Source organism: Tyto alba, unplaced genomic scaffold (assembly GCF_018691265.1).
Source record: "Tyto alba isolate M040663 unplaced genomic scaffold, T.alba_DEE_v4.0 Super-Scaffold_22, whole genome shotgun sequence".
NCBI classification, from domain to species: domain Eukaryota; kingdom Metazoa; phylum Chordata; class Aves; order Strigiformes; family Tytonidae; genus Tyto; species Tyto alba.
In genome coordinates, this window is record NW_024881296.1 from 39,310,750 (window position 1) to 39,327,309 (window position 16,560).

Genomic DNA, 16,560 nt, shown 5'->3' on the forward strand with positions numbered 1-16,560 from the left:
TAGTCATTACTGCAAGCTGTATTCAGCTGCACAGCTAGTGTCTCTCACCCTATCACAACGAACTTTCCTTCCTTCTGGTAAAGAAAACCAAGCGAACTCAAAGTCAGATACTAAAGCATATAGGGGTGGCTACAGATTTTGCACGCTGTTGGGTTTTTTCCCCTCTCTGCCGTCCTCCTCCCTGAGTGGTAAGCTACTGGTGAACTATGTGCATTGTCTGGCTCTCTGTAGGCTATTTTCTATTGCTTCACTCTTCATTTTGAAAAATATGCAAACTTCCATCTGTTTCTTGAATACAACCCTTCCGAGATCTATGTATTTATGAGCTTTTTGTGCTGAAGAGGCAGGATTCTTTGGACAGTGTCATTTTATGTAAATGCATCCACATAGTCATCTTACCTGCATATTGTGTTTTGGGTGCCACTCAGAGTAATCACTAAACTTCTATAGTGTTTGTAATGCAATTAGGCAGCAATGCTAAGTAGAAGCAAAGGCAGAGCTGATCAACAGCAAAATCTCAGGTTTCTGTTTTTAGCCAGGGTGTATGCGCTTGTGCTCTACAGCAGATGTTTCTGCCTTTGAGGCAATTCAATGCTGAGCTATTTTAAAGACAGATTATTCTACATGAACAAGTAAATTCAGAATTAATTCTACTTTCAACTTTTCAAGACCCTTTTTTTTTGCCATTGAGGGGAAAAGTGTTATTGCCTAAAATGTAAGCTCTGAGAATTTATGTAATTCTTGTTTCATCAGATGGTGTTTCAGTGGCAAAGGATAATGCTTTCTGACCAGAGATGGCTTTGATTCATACCTAACACTGGGAGGTAGGGTACGAGTCAGATAACTAAAGGCTGCCATTATATAACTGCAGAGATGCGTGTCAGCCACACCACTATAGAGCACACTGCCTAAAAATTCTGTCTCTCTCGGAGACAAGTGATGTAGACAGCACCTTTTTCCCCCCTGTGTGCCAATATAAACTCTGTTTACTAATTAAGCCTGGGAAAAAACTCAGTTTGGAGACCCTGACTAGGCAACCTCTCCTCGGAACCATAAGCCAATTTTGCTGCAGTTTCAGGGTACTCTCTTTAGGGTAAAGGAGGCCACTTTGCTGAGCAGAAATAAGCAATGATGGCAGCTCTTCGAACGCACTTGTACATTTCTTGAAAGAATATTTTTATGGCTTCTTGTGAAGTGGCAAATCTGAGCTGCTGTGGTGACTTGTGATGGCACTTTCCTGCTCTGGCCTCCTGGAATTAAGTTGGGGAGAACTGTGGAATTGCAAAAGGTGTTTAGCGTGTGTCCTCACTGCAAAACAGGTGAGGTGCCGGTCCAAATGAAAGTCTTTAGATTTTAGGCAGACCTATTTAGTCATCCAGCACCAGCAGATTGGGATGAAATGTTCTGGATAGACACAAGTGGAAGGAAAAAAACACATGTGAAAGCATTGACTAAGCTGCCTTTTCAGCAGAAACTACTGAGGTGCATCAACCCCAGGTGAGCGGAGATGTCTCGATAGCTCTATGCGTCCCGCCATACCCACCCAGCCACCTCTCTGTCCCAGAGGTGCAGGTCTTTCTTAGTTCGGGTGCTCCCTTAGTTTGGAGCAGCACAACACTACGCAAATATACTTTTGATGCAAGACACTGTTGGCATCCTTACAGCTCTCGCCTCTTTGACTTTGACCTCTTCTTTACCCCTTCAATGACTGAGGTTTTGTGCATGGTTTATTTGTGTGGTTATTAACGTGATGTCATTACAGTTGTTTCCCTTTCAGGGGTTGTTGGTGTCCAGATTATAGTATTTTGGAACAATTATTATATTATAAAAGTTACCAGAAAACATTTAATCTGAAGAACGTGATCTTGCGATACAAACACACCTCTGAATGGAGCAAAGTAAATTTTGGGTCTTGAAGTAGCTTCTTTCACTACATCAGCAGAAGCTACTAGTGTTGTACAGTGTTAGCAATCATCCCTTAGGGAAAAAAGGAAAAACCACTAATGCTGACAGCAGGAGCAGTTGCTTTGCATGACCTCATGGATTGAAATTTCTTTTTTCTTGCTCCAGTGTGTATATTTACAGCGTGCATATTCTTGAGAGTTTGTGTCTTGGAGTTCAAATGCAGCTTCAGACAATGCAGCAGCATTTGCTGATCATCACTCTCTTGCTAAAGTATAAAAGCTTCTGTGGTTAATATAATATTTTATCTTTTTATAGTCTTCCAAAACTTCCATGTTCTACAAAGAGCAGGGGAAGATAATTTTTTTGGCCTTATAGTTCTAATCCACTTTTATATAGGTCACAGGTTCTTTTTCAAATAGATACATCATTATGTCCCATATATATTAAGGTAATGTTGGTCCTAATAGTCAAACAAAAATTATACCAACTAATTTAAGACCCAGAGTTAGAGTTTTGGTGCCACTGTTTCCCTCCTGAGTGTCATTCTTCTTGTAAAATAAAAATTAGCAAGTGAGGGGAAGATGGGGGATGGCAGAGTAAAGAAGCAGGAGTGTTTCTGGAAAACAAAAACTATGTGTCACTTGACTAAATCAGGAAGTGACAATTAACCATATTTTATTAAATGTAAATGGAAGAAAACAAACTCGTAAACGCTGTGTTCACATAACCCCAAGTCCATGAATGACTCTGTATCAAAGATGTTGTTTTTCATTTCAGAAACTGGTGTCTCAGACACTGGCTAATTCCTGGAGGCAGCCATTCATCTAAATGGAACTTGTAGATCAAAATGAATGGGGTTTAGTCTTTAACAGGAAGGAAAGACAGACACAAACTGTGGAAATAGCAGACTCCTTCTCTTTCCCTTCCCACTTAAGAAAAGGTTTTTGCTCTGAATTGCTTTTATTAATTTTGTGTTGAATTAAATATACTGTCAAACTTTTTGTCCAGATTGCTCAAAACAGTATTTGGCCAAGTTGACAGCTATTATAAAAGCCTTTTCTTGAGCCCAAATCATCTTTTCATTGCTGCTGAAATGCCTCAGAGAATATGAAGCAAAACTGAATAGATTGCATTTTATAACTGAACCTTCTATTAATGAGCCTTCTTTCTAGGTATATAAACTGTCAAAAATGGTAAAACAGTATAAAAAATCTCCTGCCTATTTAATATTTCTTAACATTGTCAGATCCCATCAGTTTTTGACAATCATTCATGTTATGTCAGTTTTAATGCTGTTGAACATGGTACAGGATTTCACTTGGCTTTAACCTATTTTTGCTATTTATGTGAAGTAACATTTCTTCAATATAAATGAAAGGTATTTTTTCCTTATGTACTTAGTAGCTTGTTTTATTTTTCAGACACATGCTATATTGTAACGTTGTCTTATCTCTTGACCTATTCAATAATTACTTTTGAACAATTTGAATTAATATGTAGCTGAGTTGTATTTTAGATAACTATAATCTATATTTGCTTGTGCTAAAGACAGACCAAGTCCCAAATCCAGAAGGTCCTTGAGAATGTCCTTAGTTTTCAGTCCCTAACTCCTACTTGAGTCCTATTCATTCCAGTTCACTTCCCTGTTTTACACCAGATTTCAGCTCAAGTTTAGCAAAGCATACAAGCATGTGCTTAAGCTTTGCTGTTCAAAAATCACAGTGTAAAAATAAGTCAAAACAAGTCAACAACATTTGCAATTGTTTTTATTTGCCTTCTGTTTTTAGATATCCTGATAATATTTTCAAATTTTGGCGCAGCTCTTGAGGCCAACAACATGCTTAACAATTATAGTGCAACAGATAAGTAAAAATAACTCCTAGAAGCTAGGGTTTTTTAAGAAAAGCACATCAGGAGACCCACAAAAAGTTATGGGCGCTCTCAACATTCAGCTGTCTCGAACAAACTACTTGATGTTGAGTTATGGATTACATCTAATAGCCAAATGAGTAAGCAAATGTTTTAACAGACTACTTCTGCCAGGCTAGCTTTTTCCCCAGGCTTCTCTTAGGCTGGATATCAATCAGCTCTGGTCCCAAAACCACATAACTATGTCTGCGTGTTGCTAATTTGCTCTGCTATGTCTCACTTATTGTCTTCCTGGTTTGGGAGCCTGGTGGGTCAGCCACCTCTCGAAAATGCCATAGCTGAAGGCTTTTGGTTTTTCACACTTAATCTGAAACTTTTTGTGTTTCACATTTCTTCCTTATTATTTTAAAGATGTTCTGTGTCTCATTAAAATCTGTAGTCTATGATGCAGTTGGTATTTTTGCAGCAGTGACTGCTTTGAATTGGCTTCATTTTCATTAGACAATGGGTAACAAATCGCTATGCTGAGGAGTCTCGCTAACAGTTAATGTTTTATAAATACATGGCCATTATATATTGCAGTATGCTACTTTAAAAATAGCTCTTTTCATATCATTCTCATGGTACAAAAGGGAGAATAAAAGGTAATTATGTGATGCTTCACAAATCTGTATTTAAAGTGATTAAAAATTGGGATGATGTTTTCCATTGTGAATCTTCTTAGTAATGACAATCGATAACGAAAATACACAAAGAAATGGAATTAAGTATTCCACATTCTTTTGCATATCTTGTTTTTCCAATTGTCTAAATAATAGCTTAGTTTTTCAATAACATTTTTTTGTATTTATTTCTCTTTCATGTTGTGGTTAATTACTTTTATAGTGATCAAAGAGGCCTAGGAATCTTGATTTACAAGTGCTAAACTAGCGAATTTACTTCTCACAGTTCCGATTCTTCTGTGACTGTGGTTTATTAATGTTACCAAAGACTTAAAAGTGCTTGTGAGGCTGAGGCTTACTTTCAAACAGAACAGAAGCTGTGGGAAATACTGGACAGACTGAGCATGAACAATTAAGTTATTCTACCAGCCCAGGCTATAATCCCATTGCCACTGTGTATTGGTTACAGTCTTCAGGACTGTGCACATAAACTAAGCATTTTAAAGTCAGATGTTAAAAAAGGGCTTCTGCCAGCTCCCTCCATCTCAGCGCTGCCCGAGGGTGGGATTTGTTTGACCTGACTCCAACTGTCAGAAAATTAGATGTCTAAAAAATATCAGTCCCCTATTGTAGCACAAAGGGAGCAGATTCACACACGCCGAGATTTATAGGCAGGGTCCATAGCTGGTGGCACACACTGACAGTCAAAGTAGCTTTGGGGGAAAGATAAAAACAGAAGAGGAGAGAAAGAAAAGGGAAAGAGAAAAGTGTCCCTGGAGGCCATCAGGGGAGCGGGGTGACAGGGTCCACAGCTGAGCACCCCCCAGGCCCCACTCTCAGCAGCAGCGGGTGGTTTACCAACCCACACTCACAAACTTCTGGCGTATCTATCTGGATGTCCTCAAGACCTGCTCGAATTGTCGGTCGTTTATGGACGTGACGCTATTAGTGCTGACAGAAGCACACTTTGGGGGGCAGGTGCTGCAAACTGTTAAGCCGTGTGCACGTATTTTATTTGGCCCGCTGAGCAACCAAAGTGTAGGGAAAGGATCGGGGCAGGGTCGCTTACCCCGGTGGCAGTCCTTTCCCATGAGAACGACAACTTTGAGGCTTGCAGATGCAAGGATATGAGAATAACAATGTGAAAATACTGCCATGAGGAGATGAGAGATTTGAGCTGTGAGTGAGAGGTCGCCTTCAGAGTTACAAGCAGAAGGCCTTGGGTGATAGAAAACACAAAGACCCTGCGCCACACCACCTTGGGAAGGGGTGGACCACCCCGGGGAGATGCCTGTCTCCACTGGCTGCAGAGGGATTCCCATTGGAGTTTGTTGCTTAGCTTTTAGTGTATGCGAGTTGAATCCTACTGTATATACACACATCTGACAGCATGATACTTTTAATGTGAAGTTATATATCTGCCTTCAGGAATCCTCATAGGCCATGCTCCTGGTAATACTATATTTTTCTGGGTACACTTATAGTTATCTTCAGCTTAGCAGCTTTTAATAGAATACTTTTATTTATATCAAAATGACATATTGTGTAAGGAATTGACACTCTTCTGAAATGATCTGAAAAAATGGCCTTGTCCACACTCAGCAGTTGCAGCACTTCAGCTGTGCCAGGAAGCTTGAAAAGGCCACTATGCAGTAACTGAAAATTATGCCTAAATATTTCAGCAGCTCATGTTGTTATGCCATCAGTTATATCTTGCTTATCCAGGCTTATTCCCATAGGATTTAATGAACTGCTTAGAGTCGTAGTACTTCAGTCCCATTAGCAGCTGGAGAGGTAAAACTATTTCAGTAGAAGGAATCCCTTCCATCACCGAAATAGTTACACAGGCATAATACGTCATGTAGAGTAGTGCTAAGAAACCATTGTGGGATGATTTACTGACTACAGCACTGGGGTTTTTATTCTCTTCCCTGCCTTCTACCACCTGCCGTATCCAGTTTTTAAGTTGGATTCTTCCTTTGACAGAGCATCACTCATGCAGATCACTGTCCTATTAAGGCTATTCTGATATATTCCCTTTGTGTGACTCCCTCTCTGAAGATCAGGCCCTTCACCCAAGTCTACGAGGTTGAAGAACTGCCTGCTGTTCTAGTTATGATCTCTAGTTCAGGAGTGAAAGGACTAGCAGGAATAAAACTAGTCCCCAGGCTCTTTAACATACAGTACCTCAAGTATAGTGAAGTGGCTTATCTGATTGCAGGTCTTGTACCACTCATCTCTGCTTCTTTGAAGTAGCTAATCTCACCTTGGGGTGGGTGCTACATTAATCTGTAGTTCGTACTACCCCATCACAAATCTACAAACACACGGGTGCCCACCCATGGTCCCACCCAGGAATGAAGCTCCGACGGTCAGACTGACATAATCAGTAACCCACATATCAATCATTTTTATGTGATTTGGTGGCAGCTTCTGTTCCCAAAGAGTATAGATATTCACTATTTGTATCAACAGTTAAGACATGTGCTTGATGACCAGCAATGAGCTCAAGCTGGTTTGTCTGAAATGTGCAGATAGTATCTTCAGCAGTCATGTGGTAGTAGTTTTAAAAACATTTTGTCAAATAGTCATCAGTTTTTCAGGTATAAGCATTTAACAGAATAATGTTTTTGACAGCTTAACTAAGTTTGAAAGCATCTAGCACCAACACTTAGATAATGACACTGGCAGGAATGTTTTTACCGCATTAGATGCCAATTAAATTACCAATTTCATAATTATAAATCAACATGTTACAGTGGATAATTAATGTTGTCACACTCAAGCTGAAATACTTTATATAAGCATAAGCCTTTCCTCTGTTGATTTGCTAATTCAGGAACCAGAAAATATTGTATATCATCTTTTAATATTTGAATACATCTCTTTTAGGATTCCTGCTCCTGAATGCAGCCGTAGCAGTGCACTGTGCTATATAATGCTTCAATTTAATGAGTGTGGACATTGTTCCTAAGGGATGTAATGATCTCCAGGGATAGAACTGTTCATATAAAATTAAGACTAGATTTGGGGGGAAAAAAAAACCTAAAGCACTTTAATATAATTTCCAGGTTTATCATTTTACCGGTAGGAAAACCTGTTAGAAGGAAAGGTAGTTGCCAACTCACAGTAGCAAGGACTTGGTGCAGAAAGTTTTGTTTGTTAATGTGGAGTTGGTCTAAATCATAAAACAGTGGAGAGGTAGCCCTAGAATAAGGTCTTCAGACCTATAACAACAAAGTATTATGTCCTCAGTCTTCTCGTCTAACTGAACGTAGTTGTGGTCAAGCTGATTGATATTCTGCTGATAAGTCACACTAATAAATGTATATAGATCCTGAATACAGGGCAAACTATCAATTAAAACATTATTGTCCATCTTTGAGCAGAAAATAAGGTCTGATTTTTTTTTTTTTCCTCAGAAATAAAAAAGCTAGTGATACTTGAGCATGTATCGGCACAATAATTCTACTTGTAACCACAGATGTGTTCTATTGATTCGGGCTAGGAAGTCAGAGGCCAAATCTCCGGGCCATTCCCATCGTCAGGGATTTTAAAATCACAGCTTCCCCCACCTGGATAACACCGTCAAACTAATGGACTTTCTCTACAAAAGCATCTTCCAGCTCTGTCCTGTAGTTGGGCCACACTGAAACCAGGAATGTGAAAGTGGTGAGGCCAGAGGAAGAGCAAGTACAAGAGACCCATTTCTGGTTTAAAATTGAAGACCTTGATATTAGCCAGATACGGGGTTCCAACCTCTGCTCTCAGAATTCTTTACGCCTCTGTTATTCAATATCCTCGTATTAAAAATATATCACAGTTGTTTTCAGCATGGTCATAAAAAAGTATGAACCTTACATGGGCCTATCCAAAGTTACACGTTCTGGTTTTTTAGGGGATCAGGCATGCGTGGGAGCAAAACATAATCAGAAGTTGCTCTAGGCCACCGTTTGTCTTCATCATCTACAACTTCTAACTCAGACACGCTGCAGCATGCCTAAAGATGTTGCTTTACGTTCCCAGCTCTCTCATTTCTTTATTTTAATTTCTTTACCAAATCTCAAAATTCTAGTCATGAAGCAGAACCACTTTCCTGACTGATCAATGGGATCTTGAAACCTCCAAACACTGGGTTTGAAATTGCGGAGCCAAGAGACTGCCCATTGCACACGGCTGTGGATACTGGCGTCTGCTGACCTATCATTCATATTTACACTAAAGAAAATCAAAGTAAATACTTCATGAAGTTAAAAATCTAAAAATATATGGTTTAATCAGCTTATGGATTTATGATAGAAGTGTATGAATGTAAAGAGGTAAAAAGTAAAAATAAACCCCGTCCATGTAATGTAATTTTTACCTACTGAAAGGGGGAAAATATAATATTCTTGTAAAATGTCTGTATTTTCTTTATCAAGCATAGTGGAAAGGTAATTGTGGTGCTTTTATGAGTAAACAGGAATGATACAATGACTGATTAGTCCAAGTTTTCTACATACCTGTACATTTTCTCTTTTTGACATTAATATAGCTTTGAAACATTTAGCTTGAAAGAATTAGACCTGGGGGGTTTTTATGCCATTAATAATTTTGTAGTCCACAACTTTTAAGATTGGAAACTAAACCTATTTTTGATTCTTGAGACAAAAGCCACACTCTCTTTATAAATATGTATATACACCCGAAGTTAATCAGTTCACTGTTCTGGAATTAGCTGACTTGTTTGCCTTGGTGTGTCGCCAATTAGCGGGGACCCAGGGATGCTGTCAGCTGACAGCTGGAAAGAGATCCCAAGCTCTGCAGCATACGGTTTGCTGTGTTGTACAAAACCCTGAGCTCATGGTATTAATGCTTTAATATTACTTATTAGAATTTTCATCAGCAATCTGTCTGCTTCTTTTTAATGAGCAAAATATACTGCTAGAACCTTGCAAGGAGCTGTTTTCCCCAAAATCATATTTATCTGGGCGCTTGAAAAAGCAGCTTTTTGGTTGGTATTCCTAAAAGGGGTTGTTGAAGAGAAAACAAAACAAGAAAAATCACAACAGATAAATAGAACGGGAGTGGAAGGGAGGAGAAGGAAAGCATTTTACTGTCCAGGAAGCTGCATAATTCAGAATGATTTCTGAATAGAACACCTTTAGAGAGATTATTAAAGGCGTTTGTTCGTGGGAATCTAGCTTTAAAAGAAAAATTCTTACTTTAAGAACTAAATGTTTATTATGACTTAATGGGGTTGTACTTTTGAGGTCCAAAAGTGGATTCGAGCATTTTTTTTTTTATAAACGGTTGTGAATGGTTGACTTTTTTTCTAGCACAGTATATACATGCACAAATACAGTCTACTGACATGACAGGTACAATACAGAAACACAGCTTGCTTCTTTTAAGATTTAGAATAATTCATTGTTGTTTTCCTAGACTGTTTATGCTTGAATTTCTGGATAAATAAAACAAAATCACCTAATAGGATCAGAAAGTTAAGCCCCACAAGAGTGAGCAACACTGAAGGTATGTTATTTATTTTCCATCCTTAACTTTATTCTTCTCTAGAGAATATATTCTGGAGAATATGTCTGCTATGTATCCTTATATATATTTAGAGCGAGAGAATACAATTCTCCTTATATTTCATATAAGATCTGGAAGAGCAACGCTGATGCAAACTCCTGCAGTCCCTGCCACGACTGGGAAGGAGCAGCAAGTCGGAAGCTATGCCTGGGATGTGGCTGGAGTCACAAATATAAGAGCTCCGTGAGAATTACACATCAACAATTCAACATTAGTATTGATCTATTTTTGCATTATTTACAGTTGCCCTTGAGCACATGTGCATAGTTTTAATGGAGCTTAGCTGCATTAGGTTTCAAGCTAAATATCACATTAGAATCCGCCCCCCCCCAGGGAGAAGCTCTTTCTCAGTACAGCAGTAATGGAAAACACATATCTATGGAGTGCTAAAGCTGACTGTATAACCTCCTGTGTTGACTGCTAACGCATGACTGTGCAAAGTAATAGATAACTGTTGGTGAGGTAGAAGTAATATGTGTAGTTAATGGACTAAAATTAACATTGTCACATTTCTTCCTCTGTCTGGAGAAGTTTCATCACTGAATTAAAACATTAGGTGAATAATAATAGAAGTGACGAAAACTTCTTCCCAGAGAAATCTGAAAACTAAAAGTGTGCGAATGACCTTGCACGTTTCACAAGATTAAATAGGCTCCCACTGGCAGCGTGTTGTTGAAGAGCAGATAACAATCCCGCTGTTTTCGTCAGGGATTGCAATCTCTGTCACAGAGCTTGTCATGTGCTGCCTGTGGGAGCATCAGCAGAGGAGAGAGCAGATTTGAAATCAGTGTTATCTGTCGAGAAAGAGATTTCCCTGTGAGTTCGAGCATTTTGAAACGTGCGCACCCCTCGTTTGGGTTTTGACAGTTTGAGCAGATCCACAAGCAGAACTGCTGCATCAGCACTTTCCCTGAGAAAACTATACAAAGGCAGTTACGTAGCGTCAGGAAAAATGTACCTGTCCTGTGCCAGGAGGAAACGAGGTGCGTGCGTACAGCCAGTGCTCGGCAGAGAAAGTGGGGGTTTTATGTGCAACGGCAGTTTAAGGTGGCAACATCGGTGCCATCAAATCCTGATGGGCGCAACTGGAGATGTGGTGTTGGCACCTCGTTGTGTCACTTTTTTTCGGGGCATGGTCTGCTTTTCTGTATGCAAGCTACAGGGAGAGCAGTCAGCAGAACAGCCTGGCTCTGCCATAAGAGGTTATCCTTTACCTAGGATAATTTTCTGTCTCAAATTATGTTGGTTTTAGAGGGCAATATCTGTTGCGGTATAACTAAGATCAGATCCAGCTTCCTGGGGAAACTAATACCCTGAGTCACAGATACAGGAAAAAGCAAATTCATTGCTGGATAAGAGCAGAGGATTTGCTAATTCATTAATATTTTTATAATTAACATTTCTTTAATATTTTCATTTTAATAATTTAAAAAATATTTTTAATAACTAACATTTTCTAATAATGCATTGTTACTGAAAAGTATGTGTAATACAAAAAACTAAAATCATTAGATCTGCATTTACAATATCATAACTGAAAAGCAAGTAGAACACAGTAAGCTGAACAGATCTGTCATTTTACTCAGTATCATGATGTAATTGGTATGAGTGTTCATCTAACAGTTTCCCTTGCTTAAACCACAGCGCCCTGTCCTTCTAGTCCCATTTGCCCTGCCTTTCCAAATCATCATAGAATCAGAGAATAGATTGTATTAGAAGGGACCTTAAAGGTCATCTGGTTCCAACCCCCCCTGCCCCGGGCAGGGCCCCCTTCCCCCAGCCCAGGGGGCTCCCAGCCCCGTCCAACCTGGCCTGGAACCCTTCCAGGGAGGGGGCAGCCACAGCTGCTCTGGGCACCCTGGGCCAGCACCTCACCCCCCACACAGGGAACAATTTCTGCCTTAAAGCTCATCTAAATTTCCCCTCTTTCAGTCTAAAACCATTACCCCTCGTCCTACCCCCACCCCCTAATCCAGAGTCCCTCCCCCCTTCCCTGTCCCCCCTTTAAGCCCTGGGAGGCCGCTCGAAGGGCTCCCCGGACCCTTCTCTTCTCCAGGCTGAACCCCCCCAACTCTCTCAGCCCGGCCCCCCAGGGGAGCTGCTCCAGCCCCCCCAGCATCTCCGTGGCTCCTCTGGCCCCGCTCAAGCAGCTCCGTGTCCTTCTGCTGTTGGGGGCCCCCGAGCTGGCCCCAGCACTGCAGGGGGGTCTCCCCAGAGTGGAGCAGAGGGGGACAATCCCCCCCCGGCCTCGCTGCCCCCCCTGCTCTGGCTGCAGCTCAGGGTACCGTTGGCTTTCTGGGCTGCGAGCGCACGGGGCTGGCTCACAGGCAGCCTTCCATCCAGTACTACCCCCAAGTCCTTCCCCGCAGGGCTGCCCCCAATCCACTCATCCCCCAGCCTGGGTTTGTGCTTGGGATTGCCTCAGCCCACGGGCAGGACCTTGAACTTGGTCTTGTTGAGTGTCGAGTGTTTCAGGATTTTTTTTTGTCTTCATTTTTAACGGAAAGTTGGTGACTACCAGTGAATATAGAGTTTAGGTACATTTGAGAATGAAAGCTATATATAACATTTGGACATTTATACTGATAATTTGGAAAAAGATTCAAATCCTGTTTCAAACAGCCAAATTTAGGCATTCACATGTAGGTGTCCAGAAGAACTGGTTGTCTAAGCTCTCATTTTTGTCAATAGTTCATTAGTCAAAGGCTTAATACTGTAACCTTAGAGAGCTACCAGTAGGTGCTTGCAGCAGTCAAAAGCATCAGTATTGGTGCAAAAATATCCCCTCTCTGGTTGCTTGACCTCTTCTAATGCTGTTTATTAAAGATTTCCTGCAAGAATTCATCTGGCACCAAAGCCCAGAAGAACTAGCCCTTGTTCTTTACAGCTACAAGTTCCTTTTTTTTTTTTTTTTTTTCCAGAGCCAGTAGAAAAGACTAACAAAATTCAGCCTTCTTAAACAGAAGTTATTAGGTGTCAATTTGAGAGAAGAGCTATACTATTGAGATATGCTGCTGCAGGCAAAAATAATAAAAAAAATCCATTAAATGTAAGGGCTCAAGAAAAATAACAGTTTATTCTAAATAAGCTTGTCTAGTGCAAAAATGCATTTTTGTCCATATTAAAAATTAACTGCTTATAAAACTTAATTACAATTTCTGATGTTTAAGTGTTCTCTGATGTGCGTATCTTCATCACTTAGCCTTCAAAGGAGTTGGATGTCATGTCACCTAGTATTTGGATAGCAAGAGCACTGGGACAAAAGCGTGCCTGGTGCCTGTGTTCCTGGGGGGAGGTGGAAGAAAGAAGGGAGAGACGTGATAGGAAAGATGGTCAAAAGGCTATTACTTTTAGGTAGGAACCTCCTGTTTGGCTTAATTCTGATCCCAAGTCCCTGAGGCCAGGCTGAAAGACAGTGAAGGACAGAAAATGCTACAGAACTTTTACAGGATAGTGATAACCTTGATTTGAGACAATGCATTTGCTCTCAGCAATTTGGAGGACCTGAGGCAGAGCAGCACGTTTATGCCTGAATGAATAGGTTCTGCTGAGAAAGCCTGAAAAGATGGCTATACTGCTCCTTGAGCCAGCTCAAATGTTTCTACATCATGTTGTCCAACACGCGCAACTCCCAAAGTGTCTTTAAGCAGGAAATGGGGCAAAGATGTCTATCTGTACCCTCTGCTTAGACAAGCCCCTTAACTTTATGCAGGTTTTCCTTCCTGAAGGCCACATCAGAATTTTACTGGTGGCTCCATTCTGGAGAAGTACGGCAATGGAATCAGCTAAAAGTCCTTAGAAAGTCAGAGAAAGATCATGAGGGACTAATACTGGTCCCACTAATATCAACAATGTGTTTGTAGGTCAGGAGATTTGAGACTGCTTTCTGCTGACCAGACTGTTCTACAAGGCAGTGAAGTCGTCCAGATTGCAAGGAATGACCCTCACGCACCTCTCAGGGCACCATCAGCATCCGTTCCTGTGTTCCCCAAATGTGATGTGGAACCTCAACTTAGGTTCAGCCTTCCCTTATCAAGCTAAGGAGCCACATGGCCAAGAAATCATAAGGGTCTAGCTGGACAAGGTTGGAAAATAGAAGTGTTTCAAAGTACCATCAGAGTGGTCCCAAAGAATGTTTATCAATATGGTGATAAGTGTGTTATAAATATAAATATAAATATAAATATAAATATAAATATAAATATAAATATAAATATAAATATAAATATAAATATAAATATAAATATAAATATAAATATAAATATACACATAGATATGTATAGTCTCCTGAAACTTTGAGACTAGTTTTAGATAAGATGATGAAGAAAAATACTCATATCAGGTGATGCAGTAGAGTTAGTTTCAGTTCAGAATTATGTTAGAGTTAACGATGATTTGTGGCAGAAAAAAATATAAAATTAATTTTAACATCCCAGCCTATGCAGATATCAGTTTCATCTTCTGATTTGTTTTTTCTGACCTTGATGCATTTTTCCATCTTTTTTTTTTGTTTGTTTGATCACACCTTGTTGACTTCATTTCCCCTTCTTCCACAGTGCTCACTCCCTTGTAGGTTCATTGTAGTTTGTTGCTTTTAAGACTGAGCTTTGCCTACATGTCTGTGCCCAGTGCAAGAACTTCTTGGTACGAATGTTGACCAAAGACTGTGTTCACACAGTTAATATTTTGACTGTAAACATGTTGTTTTGTTTTGGTTTGGTTTGGTTTTTTTCACCAGTGTTGAAGATCTAGTCTTTCTTTTTCACTGTTTAATCTTTAGTGTTTTGTGTAAGAATGCTGTTATACATATTCTGAAAATGGGTATCACTGACTTCAGTGTTATTGGGAGAACTCACAGTTACTAGTCAACGGTCAAAGAGCAACTTTTGTTCTGATACTAATTTACAATTAAACACATGTACAGAAGCAATGTAAATTCCTTCAGTGAGTGATATTTTTCTCTAGGAATAGGCCAGAGATGGCAAAGCACCCAAAAAGTGTACTTCTAGCTCGTCACAGTTGGCTTTTCATATTGTAGTTATTGTTTTGTAAATATGCAACCACGCTTGCCAAGTATTGCATAAGAAGGCATGAAGGACCTTAAAGATGTGTCTGTCTCATCAAAATCATCTTTCACGGATATAATTCTTTAAATTAGTCTTTAGTGCTCTAAGCTTAAAGCCTGATGAAGCAGTTCAGTTCAGAGAGGTGCCTTGCTTAGAAAATGGACTCCCTTGTTTTAGATGATTAACTGTCATCACAGATTCTGAGTTTTTACACTTATTGTATTGAAAGCTCCATGGAAATTCTATGAAGAATTCATCCTAATATGTTTTTAGATTGCATTGGAAACCTATAATGTTACCTTCTGTCTTTAAAAGCCATCAGGTCACAGATTCCTTTCTATGAATTTTTGATAAGGTGGTCCAGAACGAGGGAAAAAAGAAGTAGATATCTGTCAACTAATCTCATCAAGTCTGTATTCACTGTTTAAATGCTTGCTTTGTAGAGCTAAACCAGATCATGCAAACACTCCCAGCAGATCCATGAATAAGAAATACATTTCGGCTTATATATTATTTACTGTTGCAAAGCATCTGCACTTTTTATGAGAAAATAGATCCTAGTTTATTAAAAGAAGAAAAATTCAATAATGTCAAATTTTTCATTATTTAGTTACATCATTCAGTTCTGTGCACAAGTGTCATGTTAGACAAACCAAACTTGCAAAGCTCTGTGCTTCTATCAGCTGGCCTTAGAATGGAGGTTTCCCCTGGGGCAATGGGGAAGAAATCCTTGGGGTCCTGCACGCAATTAAAAATGCACCTGGGGGGGCAGCTGGGCTCCCGGGTTCGGGGACTCTATGTGCACGCTGCCATGCAGCCACGTTTCATGTCACCCAGGCTCTTTGGAGCCTCCTCTGCTTTTTGAAAATATGAATATGGATAAAAGAGTTCCCTGCTTGTTGCAGCTTGAGTGGTGGACAAAGCAGAAGATTGCATGTGGGCATATGGCGTAGAATTTACCCGATTTTTCTGTATGAGTCTCATTTCACTTCACCACGGGAAGCTTGATATGCTGTATTTCCGGAGCCTACCGATTCCATACAAAAGTGTCAGTTTTCTTCCTGATGAGAAAAGCTGAAATAACCAGAATACTGTTTCGCAAGCATTTATCTGCCTTCTGAAGATACGAAAGCATGTTCACAGAATATAACAAAAAGATAGATAAAATGAGAGTGATATTACAGAACTATCACCAAAAAAAAGGATAAAAATAATTCAGTGAATGTTTATCTTTAAATCCAATCAGTTTCAAGAGAAATGCTGTGATTTTTTTAGTCTTAATATTTTCTCAAAGATTCATAGCAATCTTAAAGGAATAGAGTACAATTATTGCTCTTTTGAGGGCACATACAATAGGAGAGTAAAATGTAAAAATGAGATTTCTGTGTTGTGTAATATTATTCTGATAGGGGGAAAAGCAGTTAAAAGAAGTTAAATAGTTCGGGTTTTGCTTGTTGCTTTTTTTAAAACCTATGGTTCACTAA

General features: G+C 39.7%; 1 protein-coding gene across 7 annotated transcripts in view; it reads left to right on the plus strand.

Moving 5' to 3' along the window:
* The window catches only part of HS3ST5 (heparan sulfate-glucosamine 3-sulfotransferase 5), a 208,244-nt gene that overhangs the window by 78,216 nt on the left and 113,468 nt on the right, over positions 1-16,560 (plus strand). The window contains exon 1 of one of the 7 annotated variants that reach the window (XM_032994869.2): positions 167-188. The exons of the other annotated variants lie outside the window; for them this stretch is intronic. The gene's annotated coding sequence lies outside the window, so the exon portion shown is untranslated. Of the gene's footprint in view, positions 1-166; positions 189-16,560 lie in introns of those variants that run through there. 7 annotated transcript variants of the gene reach the window in all.